Here is a 24,825-nt window from a genome sequence, read left to right as displayed (position 1 = left end):
CAAGTAATAGCTCTAAGTTCTTTCAGAAATCTCCAAACTTCTTTCCATAGTGGCTGAATATTTTTACATTTCCACCAACAGTTTACAAGCATTCCCTTTTCTATGCAGCCTCACCAGCATCTCTTATTTTTTAACTTCTTACTAATTGCCATTCTGACTGGTTGGTATAGATGATATCTCACTATGGTGTTGATTTGCATTTCTCTGATGATTAGTGATGATGAGCATTTTTTCATGTTTATTGGCTACTTGTATGTCTTCTTTTAATAAAGAGATGATTTTGGCAGAATCTTTAGCATTTTCTAGGTATAGAATCATATCATCGGTGAAGAGAGATAATTTGACTTCTTTTTCTATCTTGAAGCCTTATTTCTTTCTCTCGCCTGATTGCTTCTTTGAAGAAACATCTGCTCATGTCCTCTGCCTGTTTTTAAATGGTGTTGTTTGTTTCTTGCTTGTTGATTTGTTTTTCTTGTAGACTCCAGATATTAGACCTTTGTCAGATGCATAATTTGTGGGTATATTCTCCCATTCTATAGGTAGTCTGTTTACTCTGTTGATAGTTTCTTCTGCTGTGTAGGTCTTTAGTTTAATTAGGTCTCACTAGTCAACTTTTGTTTTCATTGCAATTGCTTTTGGGGACTTAGCCAAAAATTCTTTGCCACGCTGATATCACAAACAGATTTCTTAGATTTACTTCTAAAATTTTTATAGTTTGACGTCCTGCATTTGAATTAATTGGCTTACTTAATTTGCTTAGCATTATAGCCAAGGTAACTTACCTTGAGTTAATTTTTTTATATGGTAAAAGGTAAGGGTCCAGTTTCATTCTTCTGCATGTGGCTAGTCATTTATCCCAGCACCATTTATTGAATAGAGAGTGCTTTACCTATTGTTTGTTTTTGTTGGTCTTCTTAAAGATCAGATAATTGTAGGTGTGTGGCTTTATTTCTGAGATTTCTATTGTGTTCCACTGGTTTATCTGTCTGTTTTTGTACCAGTACCATGCTATTTGGGTTACTGTAGCTTTGCAGTATAGTTTGAGGTCAGGTAATGTGATGCTTCTGGCTTTGTTCTTTTTGCTTAGATTTGCTTTGGCTATTCAGGATCTTTTTGGTTCCATGTGAATTTTAGAACTTTTTAAAAATTTATTTAAAAATAACATTTGTAATTTGATAGCTGTAATGCTGAATCTGTAAATTGCTTTGGGCAATATGGCCATTTTAATGATGCTGATTCTTCTAATCCATGCGCATGAAAAGTATTTTCATTTATTTGTATTATCTTTCATTTATTTCAGCAGTGCTTTTTGGTTCTTCTTGTAGAGATCTTTTACCTCCTTGGCTAGCTGTATTGTTAGGTATTTCATTTTCTTTGTGGCTATTGTACATGGGATTGCATTCTCCCTTGGACTCTCAGCTTTGACATTATTGATGTATATATAGAAACACTACTGATTTTTGCATATTGATTTTGTATCCTGAAACTTTCATGAAGTCATTTATAAGTTTTAGGGCCTTTTGGCAGAATCTTTAGCACTTTCTGGGTATAAAATCATACCATCAGCAAAAAGAGATTGTTTGACTTCTTTTTCTATTTGTATGCTTTACTTCTTTCTCTTGCCTTTGCATATATACCTGATTGCCTAATTGCTCTGGCTAGGACTTCCAGTACTATAGGAGTGGTGAGAGTGGGCATCCTTATCTCATTCCAGTTCTCAAGGGTAGTGGTTCCAGCTTTTACCTGTTCAGTATGACATTGGCTGTGGGTTTGTCACAGATGTGTCTTATTATTTTGAGATACGTTCCTTTAATGCCTGGACTGTTGAGGGTTTTTATGATGAAGGTATGTTTGATTTTTATTGTAAGCTTTTCTGCACCTATTGAGATGATCATATGATTTTTACTTTTAATTATGTTGATGTGGTAAATGACATTTACTGATTTGCATATGCTGAAACAGCCTTGCATCCTAGGAATAAAGCTTACTTGATCATGGCATATTAACTTTTTGATGTGCTGCTGGATTTGGTTTGCTAGTATTTTGTTGAGAATTTCTGCATCCATGTTCATCAGAGATATTGGCCTGAGTTTTTTCATCGTGTCTCTGCCAGATTTTGGTAACAGGCTGATGCTTGCTTCATAGAATTAGTGAGGAAAAAGTTCCTTCTCCTCAATTTTTTGGAATAGTTTCAGTAGGATTGGTACCAGTTCATTTTAGTATGTCTGGTATAATTCTGCTGTGAATCCATCTGGTTCAGGGCTTTTTTTGGTTGGTAGGTTTTTAATTACTGATTCAATTTCAGAGCTTGATATTGGTCTATTCAGAGTTTCAATCTCTTCATGATTCAATTTTGGGAGATTGTGTTTCCAGGAACTTATCCATTTCCTCCAGATTTTCTAATTCATGTGAATAGAGATATTCATAGTATCTTTAAGGATATTTCTATTTCTGTGGAATTAGTTGTAATGCTATCTTTCTCATTTTTGATTGCTCTCTTTTGGATATTCTCTTTATTTTTCTTTATTATTCTAGCTAGTGATCTACCAGTATTGTTAATTTTTTTCTAAGAACCAACTCCTGGTTTCATTGGTCTTTTATATGGATTTTGGCATCTCAATTTCATTAAATTCTTCTTTAACTTTAGTTTTTTTTTTTTCTGCCAGCTTTGAGGGTTTGTTCCCTTAATTCCTTTAGGTACAAAGGTATATTGTGGATTTGAGATCTTTCTAATTTTTTGATGAAGGCATTTAATGCTATAATCTTTGTTCTTAACTTAGCTGCATCCCAGAGATTTTGGTAAGTTGTGTCCCTATCTTCATTAATTTCAAAGAATTTTTTGATTTCTTTCTTAATTTTGATGTTGACAAAGGAGTTATTCAGGAGCAAGTTGTTTAGTTTCCATGTAATTGTGTAGTTTTGAGAGATCTTCTTGATATTGATTTCTTTATTATTTTTTTAATTGCACTGAGGTTGGTGAGTGTTCTTGGTATAATTTCAGTTTTTTAAAATTTATTGAGACTTGCTTTATGAACAAATGTGTGATCAATCTTAGAATATGTTTTATGTGCAGATGAGAAAGATGTATATTTTGTGGTTGATGGGTGGAATGGTTCTGTATATCTATTAGGTCTCGTTGGTCAGGTGTCAAGTATAACTCCAGAGTTTATTAGATTTTCTCTCTTGAATATCTCTCTAGCATTGTGAGTGGGGTATTGATGTCTTCCATTATTATTGTGTGGTTGTCTAAGTTCTTTTGCAGGTGAAGAAGAATTTGTTTTATGAATCTAGTGCTCCAATGTTGGGTGTATATATATTTAGGATAGTTAAGTCTTATTGTTTGATTGTGCTCTTTATCATTATGTATTACCATTCTTTGCCTTTCTTACTTTTTATTGGTTTAAAGTCTGTTTTATCTAACATAAGAATAGCAACTCCTGATCTTTGTATGTTTTTCATTTGCATGGTAGATCTTTCTCCATCCTTTTACTTTGCACCCGTGGGTACCATTACATGTGAAATCAGTCTCTTGAAAACAGCAGATGGTTGAGTCACGTTTTTCTATCTAGCTTGCTACTCTGTGTGTTTTCAGTGGGATGTTTAACTCATTTACAATCAGTATTAGTATTGATATATAAGATTTTGGTCTTGTCATCATGTTGTTTGCTGGTTGTTATGTAGACTTGATAGCCTAGTTGGATTATAGTGCCTGCAGGCTATGTGCTTAGTGTTTTTGTGGTAGCAGGTGTTGCTTTTCAATTCCATATTTGGCACTCCCTTAAGAACCTCTTGTAAGGCTGGTCTAGTTGAAATGAATTCATTCAGCACTTGCTTGTCTGAGAAGGATTTTATGTCGTTTTCTCCTAAGAAACTTAGTTTGGTGTCATATGAAATTCTTGGTTGGAAATTTTGTTTTTAAAATGCTTCTGGCTTGTAAGGTTTCTGCTGAAAGGTCTGCCGCTAGCTTAATGGGGTTCCCTCTGTACATGACTTGATCCTTCTTCTCTCTAGTTGCCTTTAAGATTTTTTCTTTTGCGTTGACCTTGGTGAATCTGATGACTGTGTGCCTTAAGGATGGTCATCTCATATAGTATCCAGCGTAGGTTCTCTGTATTTCTTGAAATTGTAGCTCTACCTCTCTAGTGTGATTAGGGAAATATATTCATGGACTATATACTCAAATATATTTTCCCAGTTGCTTATTCTGTCTCCTTCTCTCTCAAGAATGCCAATCATAAATTTGGTGTCCTTACATAACCCGTATTTCTCAGAGGTTTTGTTCATTGTTAACAATTCTTTTTCTTTAGTTTTGTCTGACTGAGTTGGCTTAAAGATCCAATCTTCAAGCTTTGAGGTTCTTTTCTCAGCTTGGTCTATTCTGTTGTTAATACTTCTAATTGTATTATGAAATTCTTATACTAAAATTTTCAGCTCCACAAGTTCAGTTTAGTTCTTCCTTACATGGAACTAAACTGGATCGTATTCATATTTCATCTCTTGGATAGTATAAATAAATTCCTGGAATTGGGTTTCAATTTTCTTCTGGATCTTGACCTTTCTTGCCATACAGATTCTAAATTCTATGCCTGGTTGAGAACCATTGCTGGGGAGCTAGTGGACCCATTTGAAGGTAAGGAGACACTCTAACTTTTTAAGTTGCTAGAGAGAATTCTTAGTATGATTTTTTCACATCTAAGTGAAGCCCAGTGTTTCTTTACCAGTGATGTAAATTGAGTACTTCAGTTGGATTTGTTTCTGGATGTTTTCACATGGCCAAGGCTTTGTATAGGGTCTTTATTTGTGGCTGAATTCTTGCCTTTGGTTTCACAGGGGTGTATAGTGGCAAAATATTTTTGGCATCGTAGTTTGGGCTGGGATCCAGTAGATGATGCTGGAGAGTAATGGGCAGTAGATAGCCTCTTCTCTAGCTGCATGGCTCCTCTCTATTTTTCACATTTGCAGCTATGCTCCGAGGTGGCAAGGGAGAGAGATGACCTCTCACCATGTCCACTCTTGGACCTTGGGAGAGCCCCTCTGATTACTGACAGTGTGTCTGCTTTTCTTTTGTTAGGTGTTCTGGGCTGCAGGGCTCCCAGGCCAGAAGTTGCATCATAGAGATAGGAGATAACCTTTCCTGGTCAGTCCTGTGGAGTGAGGCATGCTCACTCCCATTCCAGCCCATGAATGAGTGTTTCACCCCTCTTAGTGCTTTGAGAGTGTGAGCTTCTCTCCCACTTGAGTGCCAGCCACAGAACTTGGCTTGGCACTCCCAAGCTGGCTGTTGCAGACCCCGAGCACTTGGATTGGCTTGGGGGTCCATCCTTCAGGCACTTGGAGCTGGATTCTGGTGTGGTGAGGAAAACAAAGTGCTCCCAAGCCACCAGGAACATAATAAGGCGGAGCAAGGCAGCCAGGCTGGGCAGCAGAGACGGTACTGTGCACACATTCCTGTAGGGCTGCTAGGGTGTGGCCCTGAAAGTGCTGGCAGGCTGGAAGGCCTGAAAAACAGACATAACCAAGTCCCGCAGGGAAGTCTGCCCTACTTTCTTCTGGCCCAGTGGTTAGCTGGGGCTAGAGCTTTTTGGAGGGAGATGGGGAGACCTAGGTTATGGAAGCCTATTACCATGTTCTGCCAGAGCTGCACCAGGTACAAAGGCCCCTGTTCCATGCTGGATGAAGCTCTATCTTTGTCTACTCTCCAATCAGATCCCCTTGACAGCTCAAATGTCATGGGGGATGTGGTTCCCTCTAAGCCAGGATCCCACAGGCCCGTGGCGAGGGTGGACAGTCCCACAGTCCCTTCATGTACCTACTCCCCAGGAGCTGTTCAGGGCAGGGGACTAGCCCCCACATTCCAGTGCCTTGTGCCTGCCTTCTCCCTTCTCAGCCGCAGCATCTGCATTGTATCTCCATCCATTTTTAGTATTTTCTCTCTAGAGATCTAGAGAGATCCAAATTATATTGATTTACTCAAACCCTTGGTTTTTCACAGTGGGCATAGCATTTCTTTGCTGCATCTAGTTGGCCATCTTGTCCTCCTTCTCTGGAATTTCTGGGTGCTTCTTAGGGCAAAAGCTTATTAGACTTTTATGGTCCTGGAACTTTGTGAGAAATTATAATGGAAAATTAAAAAATTAAGACAGGTCTTGTGATTGTACATAAGGCAGGCTAAAAGCCAGCTGGTACAACAAGCAGCACTGGTGAAAAATACTGTATTTAGTGTTTGTCATAAGATTAGGGTCTATTGCACCTCTGCTTCTTATTCATTGTGTCATTTGGGCTCCTGTACCAACTAAAATGATAAGGTTAGAATAAATGATCACCAATAACATTCTGGTTCCCAAATTCTATGACATAAGCAGTGAATAATATTTTGAACAATATGTTTATCTTTATGAATAATATATTCTGGAATAGAATTGTAGGATATTTATAGGATATTCTATTTACAGGATAAACATGTTATTTATCTTTCAAATTATATATTGTAGTTCATTCATTAAAATATTTAGGATATATATGTTATACATTCAAATATTTATGGGGCAGCTCTCATTCTATTTAAAATATAAATGTTCAGCAGAGTGAATTTCTTTAAAACATTCTAAATTATAAAGCAGAGACAGGGACAAGAATGATATAATGTGTGGGTTATGGATTAGGGACAATGACAATAACAGGATGAGAGAAGAAAGTGATCATGGCAAGTGGGGGAGTCTGTGCAATGCTCCAGAATGTGTGAGTAGGATTTGGGTAGAGCCTTGAAGGATGGGAGTAATTTGAACAGACATTTGAGATGGAGGGAATGTTACAGAGGCAGGAGTGTGTGCAATATTGGGCAAGGATCATGAATGCAGAGTGGGAGAAAGGAGTGAGAAATACTTAAAAAATAAATTTGACTATGTATGGGTAACCTAGATTATTGGAAGACTTGAGAGTACAGAGGTTGTGAAAGTCTGTAGGGTGATCTTACGGTTTGTATGTGTCCCCCAAAGTTTGTGTGTTGGAAATTTAATCACCAGTGCAACAGTGTTGAGAGGTGGGGCCTAATAAGAGGGTCTGCCCTCACGAATAGATAAATATCATTATCTTGGAAGGGGGTTACTTAACTCGAGAGTGTTATAAAAGCAAGTTTGGCCTGCTCTTGCTCTCTTGCCCCTTTGTGCATGCTGTCTTGCCCTTCAACCTTCCACCATGAGATGACACAGTAAGAAGGCCCTCACCAGATGCCAGTACCATGCTCACAGACTTCCAGACCTCCAGAACTGTGAGCCATATAAATTAATGTTTATAAATTACCCAGTCTGTGGTATTCTGTTAGAGCCACACAAAACAGAATAAAACAGGAGACATTATACTTTCTTGATTAGGGGGATAATATAACAGTAAGATTTTTTTCTGGGAAAAGAATTAATAACATGAAGAATATCATAGAGCAATCTTAGAGAGTTGATCTGGCAGGCCAGTGCAGTCCCATTTCTCACAATGCACTCATAAACTGTTAATCATCAAAGGTTAGGGAGAATTGTAGGGAGGGGACAAATCTTACAAACACTGCAAAGAAACGGGGATGAGAACTTAATGTGCCATATGAGGGCTCTTTTAAATACTCTGGTATAGGTACAGATTATATTTAAGCAAATAAAAATTTACCTGGGCAACAGAGTTTTTGTTGTAATTATAGTTATTTCATTTTATAAGTAATAGTAGTTTTAAAGTTATGTACATGCTTATGACTATAATATTCTGGAGCATAACAGCAGAATACAAAATCTCATATCTTCCCATTTCTATGTTTCAATTTTACCTGTGAAGTGTTTTTGACTAGATATAAAATGTATTGCTACATTTTCCATTTCAGATAGCAGCATTTTAAAATTTGTTCCCTTTGTCCAAAGTGAAAGGCATGTAACTTATACAATTTTTATCTGTGATGAGGCAGAGTGGTGAGGAGTATTTTCTCTCACTATTTAGGACAGAAGTTAGGAGCCTATCAAAGTTACCTTCTCTGTTAGCCATTATAAAATGCTGAAGGACATTTCTTTTCCATTAAAGTCTTCAAGTTTCCTCCTGAAGCTAAAGAAAATTCCAATGTATGTCACTGAGGAACTGGTCTAATATATTTATTTATTTATTTTATTTTACTTTAGGTGCACACTATAGCTGGCATTTCTCCCCATGTTATCCCTCCCTACCCTCCCCACCCCTCACTGTCTCTTCCCTACCCCCACAACTGCCCCCAGTGTGTGATGCTCCTCTCCCTGAGTCCACATGTTCTCATTGTTCAACACCCACCTATGAGTGAGAACCTTCAGCGTTTGGCTTTCTGTTCTTGTGGTCTAACATATTTAAATGAATACATTAAAATTCTCCTCTTTTCTGCAAACCCTTTTCAATTGCACATCTCACTTTGCCCTATCAACGTCAGTCCCTGGTACAGATTCTCAGAACTTACTATTCATACTGCAAACTCAGCCAAGGACAGCTACTTCCCATTCTCTGCCATGTTTCTATCAGCTCTGAAAACTTCAGGATAGACTGAACTGTTGCTGTCACTCCTCCTATGGAAGGTGGCACTGTAGCAGTAGGCAGAGGCAAAGGTACAGACTTCACCTGAGCCCTTCACTTGTGAGGCATCGTGCAGATGGATAAATATGGAAAATTAAGCTCTTCCCCACAATTGCCTTGTGGTGCCTTCTCTGACTTTCCAAACTTGGTAAGACTCAGTGGGTATACATGGTCTTTGTGAAAAGAATATCTCCTTTGTGCTTATTGCCATAATTAAAATTTTGTTTAAGCCTCTCTGTATGCCTGGAAGCTCCGAGAGGGTAGAGATAATAGCTTTCTTTTGTCTATCATTGCACCACTTGTGCCACAAAAAGCAATGACTTTTTGTGGAATTAATGGAATACAATGGCATCTTATGCCTGTAGGTTAATTTGACACTTTTACTTTATTCTAATGCTTTAACTTATCTCTTGAGGTTACAAATAACTATAACATTCAATGTTAAGTTAATGTAATCATAGCATCCCAACATGGGATAAATTTAATATCATAATAGCTATGGTAGATAAAACCTTCACTCACCAAAAACACTTATCTTTACGCAATTAGTGATCAGGTATTTATTGAACACCTACTTTGGAATTAGTGCTATACTAAGTGCTTTGGACACCCCAGAAGTATATTAGGATATTAGGAATAATTCTTTCCCCTAGAGATTGGACTGTATTAAGTAAATGAGACTTGTGAAACAGCAGCTAACAGTATGTTATGCATAATAAATAGTGATTTATGTGGTACATACTTTCTGTTACAGGTTTCAAAAGAGAGAGAGAGACAGACAGAGAGAGATTAGTAAAGCTTAGGAAAGTCGGTGGCAATTTCTAAGAGACGTGGCACTTGAGAGGGACATGCCATGATGCACTGGGTTTGGATATGAGAATGGGGACAACATGTCAGGCTAAACTCCCTGGCAAGGTGGAAGAAATGGAGTGGTTGCAATGTGCTTATCTCAGAGTGAAATTAACTAAAATATAGGATACTATGTTTTGGGTTGAAAATGGAAACAATACTTGATTAAAAAAGTGCTGTAGATTAATGAATATCCTTGAAAATGATTGTGAAGTACAAGGGCATGAACTTGAAAATAAAGAACATTGGGTGCCTTTGAACAGAGGGATTTGATAAAGATGATGTTTGCAGATGATTAGTGTCATAGTGACATCCAGAATGAAGAATAACATTAATATGAACATAGAGATAACATGCCACACTGTACCGAGTGAAGAAGTAGGCAGAGCCAAGACAGTCCCAGCTAAGGGGCTGCTGCTTAATCGATGTGGGAGGTGGTGTAGGCCTAGATTCAGGTTGTTATGAGGGAGAATGGAAGTGAGAGATATTTGGGAAGAAAGAAGAAAAGAACATGCTTATGGTTTGGGGAGGTAGCAGGCTTGGGGGCTAGAAGATAAAGATGCCAGTATAGTAGAAACACAAAGCTTAGAGGGGAAACTCGCTTGATTCAGTGATGTACACTTCAGATTCAGATAGATAGATGGACCAACTTATACATGTGATTAGACAACAAAATCCTAATGTTACTTAAAATAGTTGGGTGTAGACAAAAAAATAAAATCTTTGGAATTGACAGGTCACAGAAACATCTGAATGTACTACAAAAACCCAATTCCTGAGGAAAGCCTTTGCTGACCAACTCTATTCTTCCCCTTTAGATGGCTCCCTTTGGAGACTTTATCATAACTCTTACGAAATATTATTGACACTATTATTTATCTAATGTCTGTCTTCATTGTTAGACTGAAATTTCCAAGGGCATATGGCTCACATTTTTTCTCAGTAATTTTTCAAATAAGAAATGAGATGAAAACACTTTTAAAGGCCAACAATATCAACATGTAAACATTTCAGTATAGTGATGAATATGTTCTTAAAACACTTTCACAAAAACACATAGAAAATTGAAGACTTTTGCATGGTTAGCAGGGTACTCTGAATAAATACAGAGTGAACACACTAGTCTGGATGTCAAAGGGTTCCCATGGACTCAACTGTCTTGATCAACAGTACAGAACTGACAGCTGTGGTTGAATTCTGCTCCCTGTTCAACCTATGATGATGACTATGCTGAATGACCAAGAAACTGTATTTTAAGTTTTGAAAATCAACAAATCACTTAAGCAGGCATTCTGAAATAGTTAGGTTCAAGAAAGTTACAATGTTGGATCACTTATAAATGTCACCACCTCATCAAGATTTCCTATAAGGCATCCTGAAGGAAATAATATGAGAATGCAGGATAACAATAGCAATGCAGTTAATATTCATAAACACTTACATAGGTACTGAAATTGTGTTAGACCCTTTAGAGGTTCAGTAACCTGCTCAAGATGCCACAGCTAGTAGAGGTAGAACTGAAATGTGAACTCCAACAGCCTGCATCAAAGATACCACACACCTGGGAGGATAACTGCAACACGATCCTTCCATGCTAGGAACAAGTAGGAATTGCATATTGGGAAGCTATTACCTTTAGATGCTGCAGTTTCCTTATAAGAAAATTGGCTACGATACCTTCCTAAGAGGGTTTTAATGAGGCCGGGTGCAGTGGCTCACCCCTATATTCCCAGCACAAGGGGAGTCTGAGGTGGGCATATCACTTGAGCTTAGGGGTGGAGACCAGCCTGGGCAATTTAAATAAATTTATATAAATTTATAAACAATTTATGTTTGTTTATAATTTACGTTTGTTTATAAATTATATAGATTTATAAATAAATAAATAAGCTGGGTATAGTGGTAGGTGGTCTCAGCTACCTGGGAGGCTGAAGTGGTTGGATTGCTTGAGGCTGGGAGGTGAAGGCTACAGTAAGCCATGATCACACCGCTGCACTCCAGCCTGGGCGACAGAGTAAAACCCTGTCTCAAAACAACAACAACAACAAAACAAAGATCTTTATAATAGTGTTTGGCACATACAATGAACAAACAAAATGTATCTGCTATGATGATAATAATAGAAATAACACAGGAAATGAGAGAAATATCCCGAAGATGGCCAGTGAAAGTGTACTAAGGGTTCATAGCTTGAGTAGAGTGTGGGAAGCACATAAGCCCACCCTTAGTGCAGAGATCTAAAGTCAGATGGATCTTAGAACAAAGAAAGAGGCTCAATCAGAGGCACTGCCAGCACCATGTCCTTGGGCTTCTTTTCATCCTTCCCCTTCTCCTTAGATGAGCTCATATACTTCTTGGTCTTCATTACCACCTACACTCTAGTAAATTCCGAAGGTTCATTTGTAACTCAGACCTCCTTTCTCTAGGCTCTAGGATTTTATATTGAACTATCAACTTGATATACTAGCAACAACTCACATCGACTGTGCCCTTTCTTATTGTATTCCAGTAGAATCATGTCACAAGCAAACTTAACCTGTCTAAAACTGAATTTATAATCTTCCTACTAAAGCCATCTTCAGGTCCCCACAATCACCTAATTGTGCATCCTTAACACCTTCTTTCACTTGCAGCAACTAATATCACCACAAATGTTCTTGGCTCCCTCTACCATTTTCTCAATGCAGCATCAAAGCGGAACTCTGTTACTTCTTTCCAGCTGAGATCCTGTCAATGGCTGCTTATTTTACTTGCTGGTTAAAATTCATATTCTTGTACATGTCCCACAAGACCCTGTGTGGTATGCTTCCCACTTTTATCTCTCAGGCCTGGTTATATGATACTCTCCTTTCTAAGTTCCAGGCAAATGGGTCCTCCTTCAGTTCCCCCAAAGAGATAATCTCTTTCCTGTTTCAGGGTCTTTCCACATGCTGTTAGTCTGGAAGTTTTTTACTCTACTTCCCCATCTGACTTTATCTTTCAAATCCTATGGTTCTAAGTATAAATATCCCTGCCTCACAAAAGTCTTCTCTGATTCCCCTGATCTGTCAGGCCTCCCTGTTACACATTCTCACATCACTCTCTACTTTACCTCTGTAGTATGTTCCAAGTTATAATTACTTATGTGATTTTCTGTTATAATTAGTTATGTAATTTTTCTATATAGCTTGGAAGCATCTGTAAGTACTTGTCCTGTTCACTTCTGTATTTTTAATGTCTAATAGAGTGCTTGAAGTGAGAACAGCCCATTGAATAATTGTTAAATGAGTAAAAAAAGGCTTCTACTAAATTTTACAAACAGCAGCTGGCACTCACAAACTAGGGCAATATTTAAATCAAACCATCTTCCATGAACGGCTATCTTCATGAGTCACACTGGCCTCAAACAGTCAAGGCAATAATATAAACATTGCGAATAGCAGTGACCACTTGATCAGAGCCATAAATCAGACGTATCCAGAATGTGCTTTTCACTGAAATTTACTCAACTACTTATTTTTTCCCATTCTGAGATTTTTCAGAATTCAGCATGAATAGAATTGCTTTGCAGTGCATCTGTTTTTAAAAAGACTCCAACAAGCAAACATTAGCCATTAATTATTTACCATTAACAAAAGGCAGCGGAAGTAATTAGTTTTTGGAATCACAGACAATTCCATATACATACTGAAAGAACCCAATATATACAAACATGTATTTTGCAAGCAATATTTGCAAAAGGAAGTGCCTACTTGTCAACGTAACCTATCTTTTCTCTTCCACTAACACCCACCATCATCCCAAAGTAAAAATCAATTTCTAAATGAAATAGAATCATGTTAAAGTTGGCAGTACAAGAAAAGTGAAAAAAGATTACCATCTGGAAAATGAGTATTAATAACTAAAGAGCTTCAGGTTCTAACATAAATGAAAGATATTTAAAAGATGCTGACAATGTTCCTTTTCCTGAAAAAGGAATGAACTATAAAATTATAGTTTGTAATGTTGAAAAATGCAGCGGGAGGCCTCAAATACATTACGTGGATTTGCTACAAGTAATTTAGTAATAATATTAAAAATTGACAAGAGCAAGCTTTTCCTGGGGAAAGAATGTGTGAAATTGTGTCATGTTAATTAAACCCTGCTGTGGTAGGCAAGTAAGAAGCTGATTTACATGGAGTATGACCAAGAATACGCTCTGTCTCTAGAACTGCAATTTTTAAAAGATGGATGAGAGAAAAGCTGCACTTGAGAGCATTAGCTTTGTTTGGTACATTAAATGGAAAATGACTTTCCATTGTAATTCTCCCTCCCTCTTTGTATTAAAAATTATGAAGGGAAGAATATGTTTTATTTACCTCCCTCAGTGTTATACCATCCAGTAACGCAAAAGAAGAAAACCACTCCACTGCTGTTTGCTGTTTATTCTGCCTTTATGACTTAAGGGGGAAAATGTCTGCCTATGCCCTCTAAGATTGGACCAGAATGCATGCATCAAAATATGCTGACATATTCTCTCACGTATGCTCACATATGACACATGTGAATGCTGACAATGCAGCTTTCAGGATCTAATCCAAGCCTTTTCTTTGTTCTTCATTAGAATAATTGGAACAGGAGAGTGTTAACCTGACCTCTTGTTAGTTGCCTGGGCCATAAGATGTAAAGTTACGAATCAATGTTGGCTCTATTACGTTACATGAACCAGAGAAGGAAAGACACCCAATCTGCAGAGAGAAGATGATGCAAAAAGAGTAGAAAGGAATAATGAAAAAATATGATATAGGGAGTCTTGAGGAGGTTGAAGGTTCTATTCTATGGACACATCAATAAAGGAGTCAGGTAAATTATTCCTCTGTTACCTTGGGCACCTTTTAGAACAAGTGAAAGACTCAACCTAACTAGGGTAGCAAAAGAGGAGAAAGAAATCACCTAAACTAAACTGAATATACTTAATTAGGGAAGGCAACTCATTTAATTATCCTGTGGTGTGATTTATGCCTGGCACAAAAGTAGATGCTTGGTAAATACGTCCTGGGTGAATGAATGAGTATTTCTTATGTAAGGGAAGTGGTGGAAATTGTTGGAGTGGCGTATGGATTGCCTCTGTTACATCAAGAGGCATATTAAGAACAAATATTTGAAACCTGTAGAGAGGCAATGTAATATAATGGTTAAAGGAATGTGTGTTGGAGCCAGACTCAAACTGAATTCCAGCTTCACCGCTTGCCAGGGATGTGCTCTTAGGCAAGCAGGTACCCTCTCAGTGCCTCAATTTCCTCATTTGTGAAACAGGAATAATATTTACCTTAAATAATCTTTGTGAAGATTATATGAGCTAGAAATTAATATGTAAACTAAAACAGTGCCTGGTACAAGGTAACCATTCTGAGTATAAACTGTAACATCTCTACTAGCAAAAATCTAGACAATAGTACTTATCACCAAGTTAAACTTCATATTATTCACTGATGTTTTGTCATATGTCTTCGTCCTGTCCTACAGAGCAATTTCTAAAATGCTGAACAAACAAGATGAAAAAGGGTCTCTGGAATCCTCATTTTTCAGGTGAGGAAACCAAACCCCAGGGCCAGCAAGGGAGCTATTCAAGGCCACTCCTCTCTTGGCAGAGCCAGGCCTAGAATTTAGATCTACTTTCATGTTATTTTCAAATATTTTAATCAAACACAAACATTCAGCAATAAAATATATGTAAAATGGATACTCATCACTGAGATGCTTAACAGTTTTAGGATAGGACTGCAATAATTGATTTTTAAGCTCTTATTTGGCAGCAGATAATCATATATAGTCCTCAGTAATTTGTAGAAGATTTTGGGAAATGTTTTATTATAGACATTAATTAATTGTAGTAGGTACTACTTTTTTTCTCATCCTATAACTCACATGAAATTGATGAAAATATTTAGAGTAACAAGAAAGAATAAATCACTATTGTCATATCCAGGTATCTAAGAGTGTAGTTTTTTACCATAAACAAACAGACAAACCAACAAATACTAAAACTACCTCTTCACTAATCTAAGAGAAACCTCAGTCATACAATAGTTTTGACCATTGTTCAGACTGATTATCTTTATGATGCAAGTCATTAGTTTTGCGGTCTGGCAGCATTCCCTAATCTGGACAGGTGTCCAGAGTTCATGCATTTCTGTGTGAATGCTCATTTACAACAGACATAGCACAGGGAAAGTGAACTTCCACTGTCTTCTCTTATTGTCTGTACTGTTAAGAAATTAGAAATTCAAGGCATTCATTTAATTGAGAATAGTGTTTTTATCCTTTATTCAATTTCCCTGATTTTATAGTACATATAAATCACAAAGTATTTATATGTAGTTTAAAAAATATATTTTGTATCCTGACAAATGCACATTTAGGTTACAAAATTGGCCCTAATCACCAAAAAGCAGCTGAAACTCAACTAGGTTTCAAGGAAGTCATATGATCAGAGTCCCAAGATTAAAAGAAAAAATTGTAATTTTTTTACATTTTTAAAATTTTGAAATGACAGGTAAACAATTAAATATTTATATTTTAGCTTATAATAACTTCTTTAGCAGAATATATTGTTTACAAAAAGAACCTCCAATGCCTGATTATCTCTTCTACTATATATACTTTTAACAAACTTTTCAGTTACACCAAAAATTAATAGTTGCTGCAATGTTCAGAAATAATGCTTTTCTCAAGAAAATTTACGAGAAGGTATATATAACTCCACCAAATTAAACTATAATGAATATCTCCAGAAGAGATAAAAGTTTTATTTTATCTAAAACATTTTAGTAATGTGAGAATCTTTCATTTTAAAGACTATGAAGAAAATTAACTCGTGATGAGCTTAAAGTTAACATTAGTTACACAAAGAAACAAATATTCTGTTTTACCATCAAGATGCTAAAGAAAAACACTAACAAAATTTGAAATGGTAAATACTGTGTTAACCAGAGAAAGAAAAAAACAAAGAGCTTATCTTAGGCAAGCCTCTTTATGTGTTCAGTACTATTTTCAAAAGGAGCCTATTTCAAACTTCTATCTGAAATCTCCATCTCAGATATAATATTGATAGGAAGCTATGGATGAAGAAAAAGAAAAAAAATTCCCTACAGCTAAATATCAGATATTCTACAGTTTCTGTGCCATGTCATTCTGCTCTCTTGTGGTGAACAGCATTGCTCAGTAGTTGATAAGATGATATTTCTAAAGGCAAAAAAATAAAAAAAAAGAGCGTGTCCCAGATCAGTTGCACACATCTCAACATTTGATTTGTATTTTAATTTAATACAAATGTATTAAGAATGTAGCAGTTTACATTATCTAGATGTGTTTTCTTCTAAATTCCTCCAGATTACATATATTGCTGCATTTCAATGTTTATAAAGAATATAGATATTAATACATTTTCGACATTAAATAACTTTGATGCTTAAACAGTATCTAGCTATTAGAAAAACTATTTGAAAAAGGATCCAAGAAAACCCCTTAAAGATGTAACTTTGTTTTTACCTGCTCCCACAAAATGAATATATTAAATAGAAGATATATCTATTTTCTTTAAATTTAAAGTTTCTCTATTTGATACCTAGATTGATTCTTTCCAGTTGCATTTATTAATTTTATACTTTTAAATAATGTCTATAAAATAAACTGCATCCAATAGAAAGCCTTTAGAGGATCATTACTGTGTAGATAGGCAGGTAGTTTAGTTTAAGTCTCTGATGTTCCTTACAAAATTTTGTCAAGGCAACAGACATGTGATCTGTTAAACAAATCTGCAGAATCATTATAAGTTGGTGAATATCTTAAACAACTACAAGAGGTTATTTCTTTAATACTGTAATCTTATGAAAGGGAAGCTTTAAAATTATCCTTGAATGAGACGGTCCTTTGTTTCACTTAATGTAATCAAAATGCTCTATATTTCTTTTTCAAGAATAAAATGAGGCACTTGTTCAATTTTGAAATTTTTAGATTTGGAAACAAAGTTATCTCTTAAAAGCCCCTACATTTATGAGTGAGGCATTAATGCATAGTATAAATAAATAAATACACTTACCTGGAACCAAAGGTCAGAGCTGAAAATGCTTGAGAAAGTTGCAATAGATGGAAAAGAAACGGAAACAGCATCACTCGCTACCATCGGCTCAGGCTTTTTGACTTTACAAGTGGCAGCAACACCAGTCCTGGCCCAGTACTCTCATATTATGTAACATCTTATTAATATTAGCCGTCAAACTGCTACCAAGCTGGTGAGGCACTAGAGGGCAAGAGTGTCACATGCAAGACCCGTCGCCAAGGGACTGACTTTGGTACTACTCTGGGGGAAGACAGATGCTAACTAAGCTGATAAATAACAGGATGCCCGTATGCAACAGCAAACTTGTAACGTCCCTCAAAGAATATTTTACATGTCAATTTTCTGACTAGCCGAAGAATTAACAGGTTAATAAATATGCGCAAGCAAATAACCACACCATGAAAAACTTTCAGGATTACATTTACAAACCCACAGCTACCCAAGAGGCTGTTTGGTTTTTTTCTTTCCATTGTCTAAATAAACTTATTTAAAACAGGAGAAAAAAAGCTGGTTAAATAAAAACGAGCGTCGGTTTCAGGACTCCCTCATTTCAAGCGACGATAAACTTGTCTTGTGGAGGTGCCGCCTCTGGAGTCCGCCTTCCAAGGCGCCCGGCTCGGGTTTCTGGGCGAGGAGAGGAGCGCGTCCTCCACTGAGATTACCTGGGGCTGCAGCCAGCGCGGGCTCCTCCTTCCCCCGGGTCCTCGGCCTCAGCCGCTCCCAGGGCGGCCCGCGTCTGGGCGGCGCTCGGGGACTGCGCTGTGCCCGGTCCGGCGGGGGCGACCCCTCCCCTCCGCGCCCGGGATCCGCGCGGACACAGCCGGTGGCGACTCCGACCGCTCGGGCGGCGGCTGCGGGGCGAGCGCAGCGGGCGCGCCGGGGACTCCCCGGGACCCGCCCGGCCGCGCCGCCGCCGCAGCCTCCCAGCTCCAGGCCCGCGCGCTCCCGCCCCGGGGAAGGGGAGGGAGTGGGAGCTGGGGACGAAAGCCGCCTCCATCCGCCGGGCTGACGCCCCGGCCGGCCTTGTCGATCTGGCTGCCCGGGCCTGGATAAGGAGACCCCAGGGGTTTCGCTCCCGGGTTGCCCGGTCCAACCGCCCCTCCCGGCTGGTTGGCGGCAGCCGACAAGGATAAAACCTCCTGTGCGGTGAGGGAAAGGGGTGCGAGTCCCTGAGGCGACACTGGCATGGTGGGGCGCACCCGCGGTCCCGTCCCAGCCTGTCGCGCTCCTGTGGTCGGCACTGGACACAGGGTGGCTGCGAGGCTGCAAGTTTCCTCTGTTCGCCAGTTTTTTCAAAGGCCATGTGCTCCAGCTCCTGAAGACAAGTGGAAGGCCAGCGACTGAAGAGACATTTTGGATTCAAGGTGTGAGGTTGCCCTCACCAGAACTGTAGTTTGGTTAGAAGTCTGAATTGAATGATAATTATTTTTTAAAATTTTCATTTGGTTCCACTAACATGTGAGTTTTGGTAAGTGAGGTCTACTAATGGTACTTTGTATTGGCCATTTGTGGTTTTGCTTCCCAACACTCACTCTTGTTGAAACAGTACCCCTGTTTATTTTAGAAGATCCAACCACTTGATCCCACCCCTCAGCCCATTTGCTTCAGGTGATATCAGCCACTGCCCTGACTTGCTGGTAGACCCATAGCTGAGGTCTGGCCAGTGGTAGATGTATATCCTGGTAGCATGGGTGGGTATGTAAACCAAGTCTGGCCAATCAGACAAAAACCACCATTTTGGGATTTTTTTTTTCTCCTTCCCTTAAGGAAATGGACTGTCTTCTACTGGACTTTGCTTTATGAAGGTGATGTGAGCTTAGAGCTTTTCGTGTTTCTATGTGAAGTCTGAAAATAAAGCTGATACTCAAGAAGGCAGAACTGGGAGTTGGAGAAAAGTGAAACCCAGATGGAGATTTTCGAGCTCTGAATCGAGTTTTGGCTGAAACAAGTTCTATCTCTGGGTATTTTTCATTCATAAACAAATACATTCACTTTTACCTTAAGTCAGCTTAGACTGCATTTTCTACCCATTGAAACTGAAAGAGATCCAAATGATGATACAGAAATTAAATATTCTTGTTGTTTATTAACTTTATAAGAGCATTTTGATTCATAGTACAAGATCTTCAGTTAGAACCCAATTCCTGAAAGGGTTAGTTGGAATGGTTTTTAAAAGCCAGAAAATTATATATCCTTTTTGTTCTATGTTATAGAGTGGTTACAGAAGTAATGGAACCAATTGCTCCTTCTGGAAGCCCACAAAAATGTCAGGATACTAGAATTCTTTGACCAAATAACATGTATTAGATTGGTTTTATTTATTTCAGTTTTTAGTTGGAGTCACCTGGAAGTCTTGTGCCTTTCAGGAATTTTAAGAACCTACATTTATTTCTATGTATTCCTTACCTGAGAGAGAGCCTGCCTTGTCTTCCGAGCAGCCATGCATTCATCATTTTAGTAATCAAAACATTATTGAACACCTAATAAATGGCTCTGGGAATACATAATATTGAAAAAAAGAAAAGCATTATCACTCTCTGCCCTTCAGTTGCTTACACTGATAAAGCAATAGGTGGTCAGGCTCTTCTACAAGATTTCAGAGAATGGACAAGATACATGAATCCATAAAATGTTTCAGGGAATGTAGGCAGGTTCAGAAATGATACTCACTTTTTCTTTTCTTTTTCTACCTCTTCTGCATGGAAAGAAAAAACCAGAAAAACTTCTACAAAATAAGATATTTACTATTCTTATGACTGTATTTTGGGGTTTTCTTCAGCTAGGTTGGATAAGAGACGTAATCAAATTTCTCATCACTTTTATTTGGGAGAGTTGCTACCTTCACCAGCTACTGCTCCTTCCAGCCATCCATCAGGAATTACAAACAGCTTAGGGTCATGCTCTTTTCATCTATTTTCTTTTTTTTGAGATGAAGTTTTGCTGTTTGGCCCAGGCTGGAGTGCAGTGGCATGATCTCAGCTCACTGCAACCTGTGCCTTCCAGTTTCAAGTGATTCTTCTGCCTCAGCCTCCTGAGTAGCTGGGATTACAAGCGCCCACCACCACGCCGGGCTCATTTTTGTATTTTTAGTAGAGACAGGGTTTCATCATGTTGGTCATGCTGGTCTCGAGCTCCTGACCTCATGATCTGCCCGCCTTGGCCTCCCAAAGTGCTGGGATTACAGGCTTGAGCCACTGTGCCCCACCAAGATGGTCAAATCTTATAGCTCTATTAGAGAAGTCCTCACTGGCACACATATGTCATCTAAGCCAGTGTAGTAGCAGATTGATATGTTGCCTACGTTTCCTTCCACTCCTGGGCTGTGTGCTCAGCAGAGAGATAAGAAAGGACAGACAGCATGGCCAACCATTGTCCCTGTAGCTCTCCTTTCTGATCTTCTGTTCCTAACCCAGGGACATTAAGGCCAGCAAACTTTCCTCCAGAGAGATAAGTCTGTTTAGTCTAACACTGTGGCAGTACCAAAGTAGAGGTGGAGAAGGCCATCTAGTTCAGGGCCAGACATTTGTGAAGCACTTCAAATAGAGCCATCTCCAAATGAACTAGTGCAATATTTTTTTTAACAGAATAAATGAATTAGGTTTAGTTTAGCCTTTTGGGATATTCTACAGTTTTTGTAACCACCTTTGGCATTCCTGTTATTACTGTTTATATAAATACTGAGAATCTCAAAAAATGGAAGAGGCTCAGACTTCTTCCAAACTCTGAGAAGCCTTGAGACAGTATATTTTTATTAGAATCCCTGCTTCAGACACAAAAGGAAGCATCTGCTTGTAAATTAAATGCCTATAGAAATCATTAAAAAGAAGAAAAAAGAGTAAAACTTGTACTTTTTATATTGAAATAATCGTTGTAATTAGTCACTGAGGCCAAAGGTATTGAATAGCAACTCATGGTGATGCAGAGATTTAATAACTTCTGCTTTATATAAGCTAAAAATTATTTGTATCTTTTGATGGGTTTTTATCCTTTATCTAAATGCTTCTATGTAGAGGGTGCTGATTATAAAAGACTTTTGGGAAAATAATTTTAATTTCCAGAGTTCTATTTTTCAATGTCTAATTTAAAGCCATAAGTTATTCTATTATGACAAATATAAAAAAAAACCAAGCATTTATATAGGACACATTAGTATTTCTCACTTGAAACAGCTAATAAGCATGTGATTACAATTTCTTTAAAAATCTTCAGTGTGGACTTTGTAGTAATTAATGACACTGTTAAGCTGCTTAAAGGTAATAGGGTGAAGATTTCATGGAAATTGTATTCTAACTAGGAACTGCTAATTCAGTGCAGGGAAATGTACTCTAACTTTGTCTTAAGAGATGTCAAAGTGAAAACACATCAAAACCAAAAATCTCAGCAAAATGATTGGTTGGGAGGAAGGAGGAAGGAGATGGTATACCCCTTTCAGGCTGCCCTAAAGCCACAGAAAGATAAATCTTACCTGCTTCTAAGTCTCCTTGCAAACATTTCCTGTGAAAAGTAAAGAAGGCTTCGTAGTATTAAAGTCTAATTTTTATGAAACACCACTTTAACAGACTAGATTAGAATAGTGATTCTCAAATTTTAGTGTTCCTTAATATTGCTAGAGGGCTTATTAAATCACAGGTTGCTTGGCCTCACAGAGTTTCTGATTCAGTAGACCAGGAGGTAGGGCCTGAAAATGTGCATTTTAGCAATTTCCTACGTGATGCAAATGGGGTTTGTCTGAGGCCATGCTTCGAGAACCCCTGGATTAGAGCATTATTGAGAACCCAGTGTCTTTATGTAGGTCTATAAAATGAACGTGTATTGCTGAATAAGTTATTTGATTTTCAAAGCTAATTTTCTGCTTTTATAGTTATCATAATAAATATACAGTAAATTCAGTATTTGAATTAGTTTTTTATATCATCAATTAGATTAACTACCAAAGAAAATAAAATGACTTATTCAAAAATATACAGCCTTTGTCTTGGTAAAATAGCAGAATTTGGAAATGGGAGAATGGATGGTGTGCTGTGACCTCCTCGAGGGCTGCCTCTGTTACCCATTCGTTTTGTGTTTCCCCCTGCTCTAGGTGCACTGCCTTGCACACCAATGGTCATTTAAAACACACTAAAGAAGAGAAAGAAATTACTTTCTTAGTGTAACAGGTAGTGTTTTACACTGTCCCTGCTGAAGGAAGTAACCTTATTTTATCCTGTCAAAAATTAAAAAAAATTCTTAGCCAAAAATTACCTCTACACATTGTTTTCTGTTTAATTTCTAAATGCATTTTTCTCAAAAATAGCTTTTTTTTTCTCTATGTGAGAGTATTTTAAGCTCTTACATGCTGATTGTAGGTATGTAGTTAATTACAAGCCTTGGGTGATGACTCTTTGGTAGTAAAAACATATTCATATCTATAGGTTTAGCATAAACTATTGAAATTATTGTCATTTTGCTCCATCTTAATGGGAAATATAAGCAATTACCAGATTGTAGAACAATTTGAGTCTTCAAAGCTATATTGTAATATTCAAGCAGGACCAAATATCACTAAAGTGTTTCTTTGATCTAGCTTGCAACATTAAAACATCGTTTTATAGCTTGGCCTTATGCCATGTAGCACAAGAGAGATTCATTTTGTGAATAAAATGGATAATTTCTCTTTCAATTTGTCTGAAAACAAGCTTCATAAACACTCCAGAATATTTTCTCTACCATGTTACAATGATATATTTCCATTATACACAATCCTTGGATTTCAGGAGGTTGAAGAAAATAAATATTCAAGAAGTAGGAGTTGTATGAATTAATTTAGTTTAACTCCTTTGAAAATATGTTTTTGAAAAAGTGATATGAGAAGTTGGTATAAAAAAGAGAAATAAAAAAGATTGAGATCCCCTGTACATTATGAATTACAAATCCAATACAACTAGTGCTTGACTTACGACCACAATTGGGTCCGACAGACTGGTCGTAACACGATTTGGTCGTAAGTTGAGTAGGCTATATGTACAGTACTGTGAAATGATGTTATAAAAATCTTTAAGTCATATTTTATCATAATTTGCTTTCATTGTTATATATCATAATTTTCTTTGTTCATTTTATGCCATTTGTATCATCTCTATACCACTTTGTTTCTTATTTTTACATTCGTCAGGTTTAAGTAAAACACTGCATTACCAGTACAACTGGTTTAATATTTGCAAAACATACAAAATTACAAAATACAGGTGCATACAAAAATACAAAATACAGGTGTAAAAAGTACTGTAGGAAACATTTTCCTAATTGCAAAATATGGCAACGTTTGCGCTGCCAGACGCGGAGCAGTTGTGGCTAGCGTTGTGGTCGTAAAGTTGAATGGTCGTAAGTTGCATAGGTCGTAAGTCGATCAATGCCTGTATTGTTAGGCTTGAGGCTTTTTGACTGAATTCTCCACCAAACATCGGAGTTACAATTAGAGTACTGTGAGAATAAAAAAGAAAATTTAATTGGATAATGGAACAATCTGTGCATATGGTTTTTCTCCCTCAAACACAAACAAGTACACTCAGTAGTAACAGAAGAAATAGACAGTGGAAACCCTGTTCACACAGCGCTAATTCAAGTGTTGCACCACACCTTTTGCATTCTGGAAGATAAGAGAGTACATGCTGTCATTCATTTTCCCTAAAACTCACACTTGAACTCAAGCACTCAAACACCTAAATAAAATGAAATTACAGAAACTAATGGTCAAGCACAAAATATTTTTCTTTTGAAGTCTCATTTTAGTTATTGGGAACCATGATCCTTTAATACTCCTTTCACAGGTTACAGCTCAGCTCTCTGGGAAAGACAAAGGTAAATGATACTATGGGCAAATGAATTCAATTCTTAAAATTTTATTTTTCTTAAGCCCTGTAGGTAAAATATATTTAAGGATTGATCTTTGAAAAATTCTACTAGTAGTTTGTGTCTATGGTATTACATATAAGTTACACATTTAGAGTTTAACTCTATTATTGATCAGGGCAAGGGTATAAGGTTCGCAGAGATGCTCTAGAGTTCTAAAAGTTGTAACAGCTTTGTACTTACAGCAGAATAAAACAAACTTAAACTGGGTTAAAGGATTTGGGTGGTACTAGAAATATTTTTTATTCATACCTGTCTATGGTAGGGGTGACAGTTTTCTTTTGGTTGGGGCTGCAGCAAGCACAGCAAGCAGAGAGAGAGAGAAACGAAATGGAAAGTCATGAATTATCTGGATATTGCTACATTTCTGGAGCACGACCAACATCAAATATTTGTCCAAATGGTTAATACATTCACATTTTTGTTCTTCAGTGAAATCA

At 37.5% G+C, this 24,825-nt stretch overlaps 1 protein-coding gene and 1 long non-coding RNA gene across 4 annotated transcripts in view; one reads left to right on the top strand and one right to left on the bottom strand.

The window, feature by feature from the left end:
• Positions 1 to 18,481, bottom strand: part of LOC108290741 (bifunctional heparan sulfate N-deacetylase/N-sulfotransferase 3) — a 200,711-nt gene extending 182,230 nt beyond the window's left edge. The window contains exon 1 of one of the 3 annotated variants that reach the window (XM_017510653.2): positions 18,160 to 18,481. The gene's annotated coding sequence lies outside the window, so the exon portion shown is untranslated. Of the gene's footprint in view, positions 1 to 17,476; positions 18,121 to 18,159 lie in introns of those variants that run through there. The other 2 variants (XM_017510642.2, XM_017510664.2) reach the window with 2 other exon arrangements.
• Positions 1 to 24,825, top strand: part of LOC108290744 — a 319,814-nt gene that overhangs the window by 119,400 nt on the left and 175,589 nt on the right. The gene's annotated exons all lie outside the window — the stretch shown is intronic.

This window comes from Cebus imitator, unplaced genomic scaffold (assembly GCF_001604975.1).
Source record: "Cebus imitator isolate Cc_AM_T3 unplaced genomic scaffold, Cebus_imitator-1.0 Scaffold17, whole genome shotgun sequence".
NCBI classification, from domain to species: domain Eukaryota; kingdom Metazoa; phylum Chordata; class Mammalia; order Primates; family Cebidae; genus Cebus; species Cebus imitator.
This window is presented reverse-complemented; position numbering and strand designations above follow the sequence as displayed.